Here is a 7,492-nt window from a genome sequence, read left to right as displayed (position 1 = left end):
TCCTCCAATTTATGACCTAAAGCCATCCACTTATTACCCACTAATACTGTTTCTTTGTTCTACTCAAAACATGAACCATTTGCCTTCTTACTTGTCCCTCATCCCATCAACTCCACCATAGGCGGCTGCGCTTTCAGCCATTACGCCCTGAAGCTTTGGAACTCTCTCACTCAATCCCTCCGCCTTGTCTCTTAATTCCCCTCTTTTAGATCCCGACTGTAGACCGTCCTCTTCGACCATGCTTATGGGCACCTCCTCTCTCCTCCCAGCTCAGCGTCAGGCACTGTTAAGTACTCCGAGACGCTGATAACAGCAACAACAACAAAATTACATTTCTATAGTGCCTTTCACGTCAGGAGGACGTCCCAAGGTGCTGGACAGATAGAGTTACGGACCCGAGCTGAGAGTCAGGATGGGGGAGGAAGCCGGAAGATCAAAAGCACAATTGAAAAGGAGGGTCTTGAGGTGGGTCTTGAAAGTGGCGAGGGAGGGGACGGGACGGAGGGACTGCGGGATGGAGTTCCAGAGAGTGGTTGCAGAGTGGTGGAAGACCGGCCCGCCGATAGTGGGGTGGGGATGTGAAACAGAACGGAAGCCACTGAGCAGAGGGAGCAAACAGGGAGGTAGGGGGTTAGGAGGTCGGACAGGTAGGGGGGAGCAAGTCCGTGGAGGGCTTTGAAGGTGAGGACCAGGATCTTGAACTATATCCTCTGTGTGATGGGAAGCCAGTGGAGTTGGGCGAGGATGGGGGTGATAGGGTTGCAGAGCCTAGTGCAGGAGAGGACACGGGCTGCAGAGTTCTGGATGATCTGTAGCCTGTGGAGGGAGGAATTGGGGAGGCCGACAAGCAATGAGTTTGCATAGTCGAGCCTCAATGCAATGAAAGCATGCATGAGGGTTTTGGCGGCCTGTGGTGTGAGACAGTGGCGGAGTTGGGCGACATTGCGGAGGTGGGGGGAGGCAGAGCAGGTCATGGCGCAGATATTGGGTAGAAAGGATAGTTGAGGGTCAAACAAGACTCCAAGGTTCCAAACTGGCTTAGCAAGGTGGAGTGTGCAACCATGGATGGTGATGCTGTCAGCGCCTGAGGTGAGGAGGCGCTGATGAAAACCAATCAGGAGATCCTTGGTCAGTCTTGTTGACGTTCAACTGAAGAAAGTTAGCTCTCATCCAGGACTTGATGTCTGACAGACATTCTGTCAGCACAGCAGTGGTCCTGGAGACAAGGGGGGTGGCAGAGAGGTAGAGTTGGGTGTCATCCGCAAACGTATGGAAGTTGACCCCATGTCTGCAGATGATGTCACCAAGTGGGAGGATATAGATGTTAAAGAGGAGGGGACCAAGGACAGAGCCCTGAGGAACGTGGCACGAGAACCGTTTGGGGGCTAGAGGAGAAGCTATTTGAGGAGATGAAGTGCAGGCAGTGTGAGAGGTACAATCTGAACCAATCAGGGACAGCGCCGTGGAGGTTGAGGTGAGAGGAGAGGCGGTGGATGAGGACAGAATGGTCGACGGTGTCAAAAGCAGCCAAGGAGGACGAGGAGGATGGTCAAGGAGGACGAGGAGGCAGAGGGAGCCATCTTCGCAGATGGACAGAATATCATTTGTAACTTTGATCAGGGCTGTTTCTGTGCTGTGGACAGCACGGAAACCCGATTGGAGGGGTTCGAGAAGGGAGTGGTGGGAGCGGAAGGAGCGAAGTTGAGAAGCAACAACCCGTTCCAGAACCTTGGAGAGGAAGGGGAGGTTGGAGATGGGGTGCTGGTTTGAGAATAGAGAAGGTGCACGGAGGTTTTGTTTTTAAGAATAGGAGTGATGACAGCGTTTTTTTAGAGGGGTGGGAACAGTATCAGGGGACAGGGAGAGGTTAATGATGTCGATGAGTAGAGGGGCAAGGAGGTGGAGCTGGGAGGTAAGGAGGGGGGTAGGGATGGGGTCGAGGGAGCAGGTGGTGGGTTTCATACGGGTTATGGTGTTGATGAGAGAGGAGGGGGAGAAGGGTGCGAAGGTGTGGGGGGAGGTGTGGGTAGGGGCTGGGGTGGGAGGAGGAGATGGGGAAGGGGTAGCAGTTGCAGTGGCAGAGGCAGCTGAGCGGATTCCCTCGACTTTGGATTTCAGGAAGTCCAGCATCGCCTCGCAATTGGCATTTGAGGTGAGGATGGGTGAGGCATAAGAGGGTGGAAGAAGGAGTCGGTTCGTGATGGAGAAGAGGAGCCTAGGGTTGCCCTTAGCCTCCAAAGTTGTCTTGGAGTAGAATGACGATTTAGCGGAGGTGAGAGCAGAGCGGTAGGATTTGACAAATCTGCCGGTGGACAGTTAGGTTTCATTTAAGCCAGGTGCACTCAGCGGAACGTGCCTGGGTTTTAAGGGAGCAGAGGTGGCTGGTGTACCAAGGTGATTTGCGTGAGTTGGAGATGGTTCGGGAAGAGAGGGGAGCGAAAGAATTGAGAGTTTAGGAGAGGGAGCTGTGGAGAAGGGTGACTGAGGAGAATAGATCATTGTGGGAGGGTGCCCAAAGGGAAAGGGGTTCAGATGACTCCAAGGCAGCCAAAATGGCGGGACAGGGGGAGATTTTTTTCCAGGGGCGGTATGAGAAGGAGGTGGGTTGGGTGCAGTGGGGAGAGGGATTAAGGAGTTAAGGGAGATGAAGTGATGGTCTGAGATTGCTTTGTCGATGATGGTGAGGTCCGAGATGGTGAGGCCCCGAGTGATCACCAGGTTGAGGGGGTGACCGCGGACGTGGGTGGCGGAGTGGATGTGGAGGGAGAGATTGAGGGAGGAGATAAAGGAGGAAAAGTCAGCAAAGATAGAGCAGGAGGGGGTGAAGTGAAGGTTGAAATCGTCAAGATGAGGAGGCGTTCAGAGCAAAGGGAGAGGGAAGATAGGAGGGTGGAGATGTCAGGGATGAAGGTGGGAGAGGGCTTGGGGGGGCGGTAGATAAGGAGAATTTTAAGGGAATGGTTGGAGGGGTGATAGAGGGTAAGGTGCTCAAAGGAGGGGAAGATTCCAGAGGAGTCAGGGGATAGGCTGAGCGGGTACTGGGATATGAGAGCCACCCCACCACCACGGCAATTAGGTTGAAGGGTGTGATGGAAGGTGTAGCCAGGTGGTGTGGCTTCTATCAGAGGGAAGGTGTTGCCTGGAGTGATCCAGGGTTCAGTGAGGGCGAGCGAGGATGTCGATGTGTTTATCGACGATGAGGTCTTGGATTGTGTGCGTTTTGTTGGAGAGGGAACGGACATTTGTAGACCAATACGGAGGGACAGTTGGTGGCGGAAAGTGGGGGGCGAGGCGGGGGATGGGGTGGACTGATAGGGAGGGTAGGATGTGGGCATATAGTCCCCCATAAAGGGTGTTATATAAATGCAAGTTGTTGTTATTGGTGATAGTATTTCTCCTTATTAACATATCCAACCAAGTAGGAAAAGGGAAATGTTACAAACTTAGCAATACAATCCACTTAAAAGTATTAGACAAATCAAAGATACTAAATAGCAATAAGACAGACACTGTTCATTCCTAGCAAGGTTCCAAAGATTACAGAGTACAATCATTAACAACATTTCACTTAAAGGTATAACACTTCAAGGGTTCAATATTTCCATTACACAGTAAAACAACAGTCAACTGAACAAGATTTCACTAATCTACAGCTTTAGAGCAATTACAAGTACATGTTTCATACTGGCAGCACTTATCAATAGTATATATGCATCATTCATGTAAGGAGGAACCATCTTGCTCAGAAGGCTTCACTCGTTTATGATCAGGAAATTAAGGTCCTTTTTTGTCAATCGAGTCTCCTGTATCTCAAAAGTCTAGACTTCAGTTAAACCCTTTGTCACTGAAGCCTGCAGCTCAGAATTCAAGTACAATACAATACAAATTTACATTTATATAGCGCCTTTCACGTCAGGAGGATGTCGCAAAGCACTTGAAAGTAAACTCCTTTTACAAATATGGTTTATAATGCAAAGCTTTAGAAACTGTATAAAATTATTACATTCCATACAGAAAGCAATCTCTTTGGGATTGCAATCACTTTTTCCCTGATTAGCCTTATATGACAGGCAGAAGCACCAATCTGACCTTTGGATCCTTCAGCGTCTTTAATAATGTGATATATTTATAATCCTTTCATTTGATCACCTTGCTAAAACACCTTGAAGTACTTTGCAGGACTTATTGTAAACTGTGTAATTGTATGCAAACTACTTCCATAGTAAATACCAAATGATGGGCCTAATAAAAAAAATCATTTTGTATTTCCAATTTCCCTGCATCAAAAGGACAAGAAGAATGTTTGGAATTTGAACTATGATCGGAATAAATAACTGCAACGTTTAATACAAATCAGCTGTAAATACAAGTTTAATACAAGTCACCTCCGGCCTGGATTACTCAAACGCACTCCTCTCCGGTCTCCACAGTTCCACTATTCAAAAGATCCAGCTCACTCAGAACTCTGCTGCCCGCATACTGACCCAGACCAAACTCCATACCCACATCTCACCAGTTCTGGCCAGACTCCACTGGCTCCTCATCACCGAACAGATCGACTTCAAGATCCTCACACTCGTGTTCATATCCCTTCACTCTCTGGCACCTCCCTACCTCTCCGACCTCTTCACTCACCAATCCACCACCCGGCGCCTCTGCTCAACTGGCACTGGCCTACTGCTCATCCCTTGCACCCTCCTCTCCACTATTGGAGGTCGCACTTTTAGCCACTCTCCCTCAACCCCCCGCCTTGCCCCCCCTCCCTTTTTTCAAGTCCTGCCTGAACACCTTCCTTTTTGACCGTGTTATTATTGTTCACCTCAGATTATCCAGTGAAGATTGGATATTTATTGATTCCCAAAGCTTTAGTGGTCAGAATTATAGAACGTTCTGTATGAACCAATTAAATTATTTGGGAATTGTAGAACTTGATTCAACTTTCACAAAATCATTGCTGTTAGACATTTTGTGGTTTTACAAAATTGTCCATTCTCAGATTTCAAGTTCGTAATGTTAATTACTTTAATTATATAATCTATATAAACAACTCAAAATTGCAATATAGACAACTTTCAAATTTACTAGATATAGTTTCAAAAGGATTTTGGTCATTCAAAGCTAGTATTGTAATTTCCCTTTAAATAAACAATTTTCACCATTTTCAAAATCTGTTTTTTGTAACATTGTGCGCCGCAAAATGACAATCTTGTGCAAATTCACACACAAAGTACAAATGTTTTGAAAATAACGTGTCTACTGTTAGATTTTGTTCTTCCAGAATTAAAACCAAGCAATATAGGCTGTCCCTGTATCTCAAATGAGCACACTGAGTGACTGCTTGAAACAGAAAGACTGAGAAGGTGCAAGGTTCGCTCAATTATTTGTGCTGAGTTAATTGATCTCCGATACGGTGTCACAGACAATACTTTAGGATTAAGGGAAGACAAATTCCAGCAACACCTTGCAAACGAGTTTCGTGTGTAGGTTGGGTGAGGAGCAGATTGGGTTCAGATTCAATGAAGTGCTTACCCATTGTTAAATAACTGTCAAGGTTCTCAGATGAATGGCAACATGTGTGATATATTGGAGAGCGAAAAAAGAGTAAAAGCATTCAGGGTGAGAGGGGAGAAAATTTATAAGAAAAATGGGAGTGGCAATGTAAGTTACTGGAAGTGATGCTATTGCTATATTTATAGAACATTTTCTCCATCTAAAACTGTTCCTAAGTCAGTATAATAATGCAGCAGCTGTTGTGCATTTCCTAACATTGGAGTCAACATTTGTTATTTACCATGCTTTGCCATTTATAACCATTCTCTTAAAATACGGATACAAAAGATCTTTACTGCATCAAGATAATCTCCGAAACAGTTTCAAAAATCCGCCCAAAATAAAGTGATATCCCAAAAGATTTTCCACACAGCCTGATTTAGTGATTTGACAATGTCTTTTCTGTATTTAGGATCTTTATTGACTACAAGCCAAAAATGATTTTAAATGGTATCTTATGTCAGCATTACACATATCTGAAGAATGTGTCAGCCTCCACCTCAAAATGTTTATGTATAATTGCAGATCATAAATGAAACACTAAATGTACAATTGCCAACTCGACAAAGGGCCAAAGCCAGTATTCAATACACCATCACAATTGTAAAGAGTAAGATGGAAACAGATATTATATGTTAGGAAGTTCTTTGGGAGCATTCAAAGTGGGGTTTGAAAGCCCGATAAATTGTATGAGGAAAGAAAAACCGAGGGAGGTGACGAGTACAATGTGAAGGTCATGGGAAAAAGTGAATGAGACTAGGCGGAATGACTTGATTACAACATCGTGATGATGCAGAGAGGAGGGATTCTTCCCATTCAACTCCTATTAACCCTGCAAGCCAAAGTCCTGGTTAAACTCCAGCAATACCCCATCACACATTCTGGGGTCCCCTAGCCTTGGCTCTTGCCATCCTGCGCCTAAACCGTTCCAGAATTTGATAAGCAGGATGTGTCCCAGATACAGGATTTTCCACGTGTAGACTGCACGCATTGAACTTTGTCTGGTTTGGATACTCTTAAACATAGTAATAATAATAATCCTTGCATTTGATATAGCGCTTTTCACGTTGGGAGAACGTCCCAAAGCGCTTCACAGAATATACTGTAAAGTGAATTGACTATATTTGTGGGCGAACGTGGCAGCCAATTGTGCACAGCAATGTCCCACAAACAGTCATGGATTGAAAATGACCAATTTTTTATTGTTTTTGGTTTGGAGGGATTATTATCGTATTGGGTTTCTGCATGTTTTGCACCTAGTTGACCAAAAAAAAGGAGAAAAGGAGCAAAATATGAGATGATGTGAGCAAACCTCAGGAGGAACAAGAGAGCAATGTTTGGTGGAAGAAATGGTTGCATTCATATTGATAAAATGGGGAGCAAGAAACAGGAATGGTGCAAGACAAAGAGAGAGAAGATTAGTCCAAAGGTGAAGGAAGGAGCTAATTGCTAACTTGGGACATACCAGCTCACCAATCTAAAAATATTGTTCTTGTTATATAACAATATATAATAATAATTATTACATATATTATTATCAATATCTGTGTTTCACAGAAAACGCAAGTTGAAACAACAGCAAGTTCTCTAATATCAGGTGACATATGAGCACCCATTCAGGATAATTTGTACCATTTTAGTTTTATCACACTCCACATTTACAATGTTTTTCACTGCACTGCTGTCATGACTGCTGCATATTTTGCGTTTTTCAACGAGAACGTAGTATCTTTTGTAGTTTTATTGCCATATGAGTTCAGGAGATACATGAAAGTCACATTGTGAAAGACCACAACATATTGTGTTCAAAATAATCCATTTGAAAAGGGTAAAATTTAATCTAAAAGCATTCAGAGAGCATTGGCCCACACAGATAGCATAAATTGTTAAAACACATGACTCAGCTGTCAAGTCCTTCAAGACAGAGTACCCGATACAACAG

The sequence above is a fragment of the Callorhinchus milii genome, unplaced genomic scaffold, assembly GCF_018977255.1.
Source record: "Callorhinchus milii isolate IMCB2004 unplaced genomic scaffold, IMCB_Cmil_1.0 Scaffold3, whole genome shotgun sequence".
NCBI classification, from domain to species: domain Eukaryota; kingdom Metazoa; phylum Chordata; class Chondrichthyes; order Chimaeriformes; family Callorhinchidae; genus Callorhinchus; species Callorhinchus milii.
This window is presented reverse-complemented; position numbering follows the sequence as displayed.